Below are 10,690 nucleotides of genomic sequence, written 5' to 3' on the forward strand. Positions count from 1 at the left end.
CTGGGACTGAGAGGGGGAAATACTCTAGACAAGTAGAACACAATACCTGTGATAAAAATGTCAATGTTCTATGGTAGGAGAGATTAGATCTGGGGTAGACTCACTTCCCAAAAGCTCCAGCCTAAGTCTTGAGCTGGTCAGATAGTCTGAGCTAGCTATTGTCCCTCAGTCTGATGCCCTCTCTCTACAATAACTACCAGTCCCACAACTCTTCCTCCCTTATTCTTGAGAGGGAGGAGACTGGGCCAGCTGTTACTCCCACTCAACTTCCACCAACTTGTAGAGGTCCATGGTTGCCTTGGCATCTTCAACTGAGGAATGCCCATTCTTCCCTTCCTGAATGTCCTGATGGAGCAGCTGCTTGGTCAGATGCATCAAAGACTCAGGCTTAGGGAAGTCAGCCTGGGAATTAAGGATAGGAATTTGGGAAGTGTCTTTGGTAAGGGTTTGGAGTGAAAGTAATGAAGAGCTTTGAAGTCATTATGTATGCCGTGGCCCACTATAATCTTGCCCAGGAGAATCTTCAAGATAATACTACATTGGGCTAAAGATTGGTATGACCTTTAGGCCATATCACCATCTCACAGTCAAGAGCCACCATCTTCTTGCTGCAACCCTTCTCTGAAGCAGCTGGGAGGGTTCAGGTAGGTGGAAGGAGGATGAGACCACCCTGGAACTCTGATAGGAGATCTTCCATAGAGGACAAAGACACTGAACTGGTCTTCTGTGAAGGAGCAGGTGTCAACCAAGACACTGTTGATACCTCCCTATTCAAAGACCTCTCAATTCCATTCTTCTGACTGAGTGTTTCCCCTATAGGTTCAGGGAGAGGATGAAGTTTCTGTTTACTATTTATGCTCAGAGTCCCCCCTTTATTGTGGAGTTTAGAATGCCCTGATATGGAAGGCCTGTTAGGGACCTGCATTTGTTTCTGCTTAAGGTTTCTCTGTATCTGCCTTTGTCATTGGATGAAATGCTGATGCCTGTGCTTCCTCTCAGTTGCCTTCTTTGGAGGAAGACAGTTCCCAAAGTCCAAATTGAGAATCAGGGTAGACATGGTCAAGAAAGTTTGGAGAGAAGAGTGACCAGGAGGGATAAAACTTAAGATCGTGGTTTTTAAAAACAGAGAAGCTTGGGACTTATTCCCAACCAAAGACCAGAGATCCACATCTTGAGGTGTGTAGCATATCTTCTTCTGGTGGCCCCCATAGAGGCCCTTAAAAACAATTTTTAACATTCATTTTTAAAACTTTGGATTTCAAATTATCTTCCCTCCTTCCCACTTTTCCTCATTGAGACAAGCAATTTGATATGTTATACATATGTAATCATGCAAAACGTTTCCTTATTAGTCATGTTGTGAAAGAAATATATAGAACAAAAAAATTCAAGAAAAGTAAAGTAAAAAAATATTTTTCAGTCTTTATTCAGACAGTGTCAGTTCTTTCTTTGGGACTGGATAACATTTTTCCTCATAAATCTTTCAGACTTGTCTTGGATCATTGTACTGTTGAGAATAGCTAAATCATTCAAAGCTAATCATCTTAGAATATTGCTTTTACTTTGTACATAGTAAATTTCACTTTTCATCAGCTCATGTAAATCTTTCCAGGTTTATCTGAGAGCATCCTGCTCTAACTTTTTTTTTTAATTTTATTTAAGGCAATGGGGTTAAGTGACTTGCCCAAGGTCACACAGATAATGAATTAGTAAGTGTCTGAGACTAGATTTGAACTCGGGTTCTCCAGATTCCAGGGCCAGTCTCTATTCACTACACCTCCTAGGGGCCAGGCTCTTCATTTCTTATAACATAATAATATTCCTTCATAATCACATTACCAGAATTCACTCAGTCATTTCCCAATTGATGTTAATCCCCTTAATTTCCAATTCTTTGCAACCAGAAAAGGATTGCTTTAGAGAGTTTTGTACTTATGGGTCCTTTTCCTTTTCCCCCTTTTTTTTGAAATTTCTTTTGGAATACAGATCTAGTAATGGTGTTGCTAGATCAAAGGGTATGCATGGTTTTATGACCCTTTGGGCATAGTTCTGAATTGATCTATAGAATGGTTGAAATTGTGTGGCAATCATCTGTGATGATTTAGTTCTTCTCAAAGACAATTCCAAAAGACCTTTTAAATTCTTTTTTTGTTTTAATTTATTTTTATTAAAGATATTATTTGAGTTTTACATTTTTCCCCCAAACTTGCTTCCCTCCCCCCCTCCCCTCCACAGAAAGCACTGTGTCAGTCTTTACTTTGTTTCCATGTTGTACCTTGTTCCGAATTGGGTGTGATGAGAGAGAAATCATATCCTTAAAGAGAAGAGAAGTCTAAGAAGTAACAAGATCATACAATTAGCTATCTTTTTTTTTTTCTAAATTAAAGGGAATAGTCCTTGCACTTTGTTCAAACTCCACAGCTCCTTATCTGGATACAGATGGTACTCTCCTTTGCAGACAGCCCAAAATTGTTCCCGATTGTTGCACTGATGGAATGAGCAAGTCTTTCAAGGTTGAACATCACTCCCATGTTGCTGTTAGGGTGTACAGTGTTTTTCTGGTTCTGCTCATCTCACTCAGCATCAGTTCATGCAAATCCCTCCAGGTTTCCCTGAAATCCCATCCCTCCTGATTTCTAATAGAACAATAGTGTTCCATGACATACATATACCACAGTTTGCCAAGCCATTCCCCAATTGAAGGACATTTACTTGATTTCCAATTCTTTGACACCACAAACAGGGCTGCTATAAATATTTTTGTACAAGTAATGTTTTTACCCTTTTTCCTCATCTCTTCAGGGTATAGACCCAATAGTGGTATTGCTGGGTCAAAGGGTATGCACATTTTTGTTGCCCTTTGGGCATAGTTCCAAATAGCTCTCCAGAAGGGTTGGATGAGTTCACAGCTCCACCAACAGTGTAATAGTGTCCTAGAATTCCCACATCCCTTCCAACAATGATCATTATCCTTCCTGGTCATACTGGCCAATCTGAGAGGTGTGAGGTGGTACCTCAGAGAAGCTTTAATTTGCATTTCTCTAATAATTAATGACTTAGAACATTTTTTCATATGGCTATGGATTGCTTTGATCTCATCTGTTTGCATATCCTTTGACCATTTGTCAATTGGGGAATGGCTTTTTGTTTTTAAAAATATGTCTCAGTTCTCTGTATATTTTAGAAATGACTCCTTTGTCAGAATCATTAGTTGTAAAGATTGTTTCCCAATTTACTACATTTCTTTTGATCTTGGTTACATTGGTTTTTATCTGTGCAAAAGCTTTTTAATTTAATGTAATCGAAATCATCTAATTGGTTTTTGGTGATATTCTCCAACTCTTCCTTAGTCATAAACTGTTCCCCTTTCCATAGATCTGACAGGTAGACTAGTCCTTGATCTTCTAATTTGCTTATAGTATTGTTTTTTATGTCTATGTCCTGTAACCATTTGGATCATATCTTGGTAAAGGGTGTGAGGTGTTGGTCTAATCTAAGTTTCTTCCATACTAACCTCCAATTTTCCCAGCAATTTTTTTTTATCAAAGAGGGAGTTTTTATCCCAATGGCCAGACTCTTTGGGTTTATCAAAGAGCAGATTACTATAATCATCTCCTGCTTTTACACCTAGTCTATTCCACTGGTCCACCACTCTATTTCTTAGCCAATACAAACAGTTTTGATGACTGATGCTTTATAATATAATTTTAGATCGGGTAGGGCTAAGCCACCATCTTTTGCACTTTTCATTAAGCTCCTGGCAATTCTTGACTTTTTCTTTCTCCATATGAATTTACTTAAAATTTTTTCTAACTTGTTAAAGTAATTTTTTGGAATTTTGATTGGTAGGGCACTAAACAGATAGTTTAGTTTTGGTAGAATTGTCATTTTTATTATATTAGCTCTACCTATCCATGAGCAGTTGATATTTGCCCAGTTATTTAAATCTAATTTAATTTGTGTGAGAAGTGTTTTATCATTGTTTTCAAAAAGATTCTGAGTCTGTCTTGGCAAATAGACTCCCAAATATTTTATATTGTCTGAGGTTACTTTGAATGGGATTTCTCTTTCTAGCTCTTCCTGCTGTTTCTTGCTAGACATATATAGAAAAGTTGAGGATTTATGAGGGTTTATTTTATAACCTGTAACTTTTCTAAAATTGCTAATTGTTTCCAGTAGTTTTTTAGATGATTTCTTGGGATTTTCTAGGTAGAGCATCATGTCATCTGAAAAGAGTGAGAGTTTTGTCTCTTCCTTCCCAATTCTAATTCCTTTAATTTGTTTTTCTTCTCTAATTGCTGATGCTGACATTTCTAATACAATATTGAATAGTAGTGGTGATAATGGGCACCCTTGTTTCACCCCTGATCTTATTGGGAATGCTTCTAGCCTCTCCCCATTGAGTATAATGCTTGTTGATGGTTTCAGATAGATACTGCTAATTATTGTAAGGAACAGTCCATTTATTCCTACACTCTCTAGTGTTTTTAATAGGAATGGATGCTGTATTTTGTCAAAAGCTTTTTCAGCATCTATTGATATGATCATATGATTTCTGATAGGTTTGTTGTTGATATAATTAAGTATACTAACAGTTTTCCTAATATCGAACCAACCCTGCATTCCTGGAATAAATCCTACTTGATCATAATGTATTATCCTAGTGATGACTTGTTGTAATCATTTTGCTAAGATTTTATTTAGGATTTTTGTATCTATATTCATCAGGGAAATAGGTCTATAATTTTCTTTCTTTGTTTTAACTCTTCCTGGTTTAGGTAACAGTACCATATTGGTTTCATAGAAAGAGTTAGGCAGAGTTCCATCTTTCCCTATTTTTCCAAAGAGTTTATATAGGATTGGAACCAATTGTTCCTTAAATGTTTGGTAGAATTCACTTGTGAATCCATCAGGCCCTGGAGATTTTTTTTTAGGGAGTTCAGTAATGGCTTGTTGAATTTCTTTTTCTGAGATAGGGTTGTTTAGGTATTTAATCTCTTCTTCATTTAACCTGGGCAACTTATATTTTTGTAAATATTCATCCATTTCACTTAGATTATCATATTTATTGGCATAGAGTTGGGCAAAATAATTTCGAATTATTACTTTAATTTCTTCCTCATTGGTGGTGAGTTCACCTTTTTCATTTATGATGCTAGCTGTTTGGTTTTCTTCTTTCTTTTTTTTAATCAAATTGACCAGAGGTTTATCAATTTTATTGGTTTTTTCATAATAGCAACTTTTGGTTTTATTTATTAATTCAATAATTTTTTTGCTTTCAATTTTATTAATTTCTACTTTAATTTTTTAGAATTTCTAATTTGGTACTTAATTGGGGATTTTTGATTTATTCTTTCTCTAATTTTTTTAGTTGCATGTTTAGTTCATTGATTTCCTCTTTCTCCAATTTATTCATATAAGCATTTAGAGCTATAATATATCCCCTGAGAGCTGCTTTGAATGAATCCCATAGGTTTTGGTATGTTGTTTCATTATTATCATTATCTATGATAAAATGGTTAATTCTTTCTATAATTTGTTTTTTGGTCCACTCATTTTTTAAAATGAGGTTATTCAGTTTCCAATTTGTTGTGGGTCTATATCTCCTTGGCCCAGTATTGCATATGACTTTTATTGCATTGTGATCTGAGAAAGATGTATTCACTATTTCTGCCTTTCTGCAGTTGATCATTAGGTTTTTATGTCCTAGTACATGGTCAATTTTTGTATAAGTTCCATGTACTGCAGAGAAAAAGGTATATTCCTTTTTATCCCCATTCAGTTTCCTCCAGAAATCTACCATATCTAATTTTTCTAACAATCTATTTATCTCCCTAATTTCTTTCTTGTTTGTTTTATGATTCGATTTATCTAGATCTGATAGCGGGAGGTTGAGGTCTCCCACTAGTAGAGTTTTGCTATCTATGTCTTCCTGTAATTCTTTCAGCTTCTCCTCTAAGAATTTGGATGCTGTCCCACTGGGTGCATATATATTCAATATTGAAATGACTTTATTGTCTATGGTATCTTTTAGGAGGATATAGTTTCCTTCCTTATCTCTTTTAACGCTATCTATTTTTGCTGCTGCTTTGTCTGAGATAAGGATTCTTCAGCTGAAGCAAAATATATTTTGCTCCAACCTTTTACCTTTACTCTATATGTATCTCTCTGCTTCAAATGAGTTTCTTGTAAGCAGCATATTGTAGGATTCTGGTTTTTAATCCACTCTGCTATTTGCTTACGTTTTAAGGGAGAGTTCATCCCATTCACATTTAAGGTTATGATTACTAATTCTTTATTGCCCTCCATGCTATCTTCCCTCTGTTTGTATTTTTCCCCTTTTCCCCTCTTTTATCCATATTCCCCAGTCCTTTGTTTCTGAAAACCACCCCCTTTAGTGTGTTTGCCCTCCTATATCATACCCTCCCCTTTCTTTCCCCTTTCACTTTTTCCCTTTTTCCCTTCCCTTCCTTTTATTATTTCCCCTTATTTCCCCCACTCCCCTTCCTTTTCTCCATCCCCCCTCCCCTTTTCCCCTTTTAGTACTTGAAAGGTTAGATGTTTTATAAGTTAACTGAGTATGTGTAGGTTGACTTTAAGCCAAGTCTGATGAGAAGAAGATTCAGGTGTTTCTCCTCTGCTCCCTTCTTCCCCACTATTACCATAGGTTTTTGGTACCTCTTAGTGTAATGTGATTTACCCCATTCAATCTCCTCCCTCCTCCCGTCTCTTTCCTGTCCCCCTTTTTAGGGTGGTAGGTTTTTTTTAGATCATTCTATCTAAGTCATAGAAAATTCTGAGTGTCTGACCCTTCTAATTCTGTATATTCTATCTAATAGAGTCTAAATTCCTGAGAGTTATTAGAGTCTTTCTCCCAAATGGGGTTAAAGCCAGTTACATCCCATTAGATAGTAGTCTCATGGATAGGTCATGAATGTCCATCATTTCTGGCAAGGTGTATTCTTTCTGTTAGAGTTACATTTATTGCATTTTTTTGTCTTTTTCTGTCCCCCCCTTTTTTTTACCTTTTCATGTGTCTCTTGGATCTCCTGTTTGATGTCCAAATTTTCTGTTTAGCTCTGGTCTTTTCATCAGAAATTTTTGGAATTCTTCCATTTCGTTAAATGTCCATCTTTTTCCCTGGAAGAGTAGGCTCAGCTTTGTGGGAAAGTAGATTCTTGGCTGCATTCTAAGCTCCAGTGCTCTTCGAAATATCTCGTTCCAGGCCCTTCGATCCCTTAATGTTGATGCAGCCAGGTCCTGCGTGATCCTTACTGTGGCTCCTTGATATTTAAATTGTTTCTTTCTGGCTGCTTGCAGGATTTTCTCTTTTATCTGATAGTTCTGCAGTTTGGCCACAACATTCCTTGGTGTTTTCATTTTAGGATCTTTTTCTGGTGGGGATCTATGTACTCTTTCATTAACTACTTTGCCCTCCGATTCCATGATATCAGGGCAGTTTTCCAGCACTAGATCCTGTAATGTTAAGTCCAGGCTTTTTTTCTCTTCAATGTTTTCAGGAAGTCCTATAATTTTCAGATTGCCCCTCCTCGATCTATTCTCAAGGTCAGTGGTTTTGTTGATGAGGTATTTTGCATTTGCTTCTATTTTTTCTATTTTTTTTATTTTGTTTAACTGACTCTTGCTGTCTCCTGGAGTCATTAGTTTCTGTAGACTCCATTCTTTTTGAGGGGGAGGAGTTTTCTTCATTAACCTTTTGCAACTCCTTTTCCAATTGGTCAATTCTACTTTTGAGAGAGCTTTCCATATGACCAATTGAGGTTTTGAGAGAATTAGTTTCTTTTTGCATTTGCTCATTTGAGGATCTGAGAGAATTGTTCTCATTTTGTAATTGTCCAATTGATGATCTGAGAGATTTATTCTCCTTTTGTGTTTGTCCAATTGTACTTTCTAAGGTTTTGTTTTCTTGTTGCAAGGTATTAATTGTCTCTCCCAAATTTTTAAGCTCCTTCCTTATTTCTTCAAGGAAGTCTTTCTGTGCTGGAGACCAGATTGTATTCTCCTCAGAGGTTCCAGGTCTCTCTGAGTTGGGGTCTTTCCCTTCCAGGAATTTTTCTATGGATCCACCTTTCCGCTGACCCTTCTTCATTATGCTAAGACCTCGAGTTGGGGGGGGGGGCTGGTTCACCTGGACTTGGGATCGCTAAAGGCTTTACTGAGTGCAGTTTCTCTGGCTGGCCAGTAGGAGGTGCTGGTTGCCCTCTCTGGAGTGTCTGTGACCTGGGTTGAGAGGCCTTCTCTCTTTGCTTCAAGGGAGGGGTTGGAACTATTGAATTCTTTTGCCTTCAATCAATGGTGGGCTTTACCCTGTCCTGAGGTCATTCCTCAGCTGGGCTGGTTCTTCTGCTCACACACCTGGGCCTGAGGTAGAAGTAGTTTGCAATTGTTTGTTTTGGAGGAGGCCTCAGTGCAATGGAGGTGTGGGCTCAGAGTTTCTCAGACTGAAGGAGCCCAGGGATGGTGTCCGCAATTCTCCTGCACCAGACCTCTCCCCGAAGCCCCTTCCCCAAGCTCTAGGAGGACAGCACCAACACCAGCACCTCTGCTTCCCCACGGACCCAAGCCCCTTTCGTCCAGCCCCACCGCTGATCCAGCAGGTCCGGCTCTCGGGCCCTCAGACTCCTGGTTTGAATTCAGCTGTTACTCTGGCTGATCTGGGTCTGACACTCACCCGCCCGAATTCTACCAAAGCTGCAGTGGGAGACAAATCCTGAGGTAGATGCTCTTTCTCCTGGCTTTTCTCTCTGGGTTCTGTGAGTTGGACTTCCTCTAAGAGGTTTGTTTCATGTGATAGATGGGGAAGAGATCAGGAGACTCTAGAACTGTGCCTGTCTTCTCTCCACCATCTTGGCCGGAAGTCCAACCTTTTAAATTCTAAAAGTCAGTGAATGGAGTGTCCACTTGGGCAAGCCACTTAACCTCACTGCCTTGGCAAAAAAAAAAAACCCAAAACAAACCTAAAAAAAAGTCAGTGATGAAAGACAATTCTAAAAGAATTTCAGTTGAAAATATCATCCATATCCAGAGGAAGAACACAAATAGAAGTATACTATTTTCATCATTTTTTGAATTTTGTTTTTTGCTTTTACCTTCTTGTGGTTTTTACCTTTTTTGGGGGTTTTCTTTTACAGCATGATCAATATGGAAATATGTGAAACACAATTGTAAATGTATATGCTATATAAGCAAGGGGGAAGAAACTGCAGAAAAATGAATGTTGAAATTTATCTCTACACATAATAGGAAAAATAAATATTTTTAAAATTTTAGAATAGTTGAATCAGTTCACAACTCCACCAAGAATGCATTAATTTCTCATTTTTCCCCCACATCCCCTCCAACACTGGTCATTTTCCTTTTTTGTTATATTAACCAATATGATAGGTATGAGGTATGTTTTAATTTGCATTTCTCCAGTCACTAGTGAGTGACAGCAATTTTTTAATATGATTAACTTTGATTATTTCATCTGAAAACTTCATATTTTTTTTATCATTTTTTAAATTAGGGAATTGATCTTATTTTTATAAATTTAACTCATTTCTCTATATGTTTGAGGAATGAAGCTTGTATCCAAGAAATTTGCTTCAAAATTTTTTTCAAAGTTACTATTGTTGATTTTCCCTCCATCCCATTCCAACTTCCCTCCCCTATTTATTCTATTCTTTCTCTCCTTTTACTCTATCCCTCCTCAAAAGTTATTTGCTTCTGACTACTCCATCCAATCTTCCCTCTCTTCCTTCACACTCTCCCCATCAGTCCCTTTTCCCTCCTACTTTTTGAGCCAATTCTGATGAGAGTAAGGTTCACCCACTCCCTCTCAGGTCCCCCCTCTTCTCCTCTAGTTTGTTTTTTCTTACCTCTTTTATGTGAGATAATATGCCCCATCTTACCTCTTCCTTTCCCTTTCTCCCAGTACATTACTCTCAAAAAAATTTTTTTAGATCTCATTCCTTCATATTTAATTCACACCTGTGCCCTCTGTGCATTATAGTTCTTTTACTTGACCTAATAATGAGAAACTTCTTATGAATTTACAATATTATCTTCCCATGTAAACAGTTTAACTTTAAGTCCCTTATGATTTCCCTCTCCTTATTTTTTTTTTATACTTCTCTTGAATCTTATGCTTGGAAATCAAATTTTCTATTGCACTCTGGTCTTTCCTCAAGAATCCTTAAAAGTCCTCTAGTTCATTGAATATCCATTTTTTTCCTTTGAAGGATTCTACTCAATTTTGCTGGATAGGTAATTCTTGGTTGTAATCCTAGCTCCTTTGCTCTCTGGAATGTCATATTCCAAGCCCTCTGATCTTTTAATGTAGAAGCTGCTAAATCTTGTGTTATACAGATTGGTGCTTTACAGTACTTGAATTGTTACCTTTGGGTTGCTTGCAATATTTCCTCCTTAACCTGGGAGTTCTGGAATTTGGCTATAATATTTCTGGGAGGGGGGTTCATTTTGGGATCTCTTTCAGGAAGTAATTGTTTAATTCTTTCATTGACCATTTTACCCTTTGGTTCTAGAATATCAGAGCAGTAAATGTTTGAGGCCAGATTTAAACTCAGGTCCTCTTGACTTCAGGGCCAGTGCTCTATCTGCAACCTAGCTGTCTCTCCTTGAAAATTTCTTGAGAGATGTTAAGGCTCTTTTATTTTGATCATGACTC

At 37.5% G+C, this 10,690-nt stretch overlaps 1 pseudogene; it reads right to left on the reverse strand.

Moving 5' to 3' along the window:
• Positions 1–219: 219 nt before the first annotated feature.
• Positions 220–1,057, reverse strand: LOC141505493 (interferon-stimulated 20 kDa exonuclease-like 2 pseudogene; annotated as a pseudogene).
• Between the last annotated feature and the right edge of the window lie 9,633 nt (positions 1,058–10,690).

The sequence above is a fragment of the Macrotis lagotis genome, chromosome 1 (genome assembly GCF_037893015.1).
Source record: "Macrotis lagotis isolate mMagLag1 chromosome 1, bilby.v1.9.chrom.fasta, whole genome shotgun sequence".
NCBI lineage: Eukaryota > Metazoa > Chordata > Mammalia > Peramelemorphia > Peramelidae > Macrotis > Macrotis lagotis.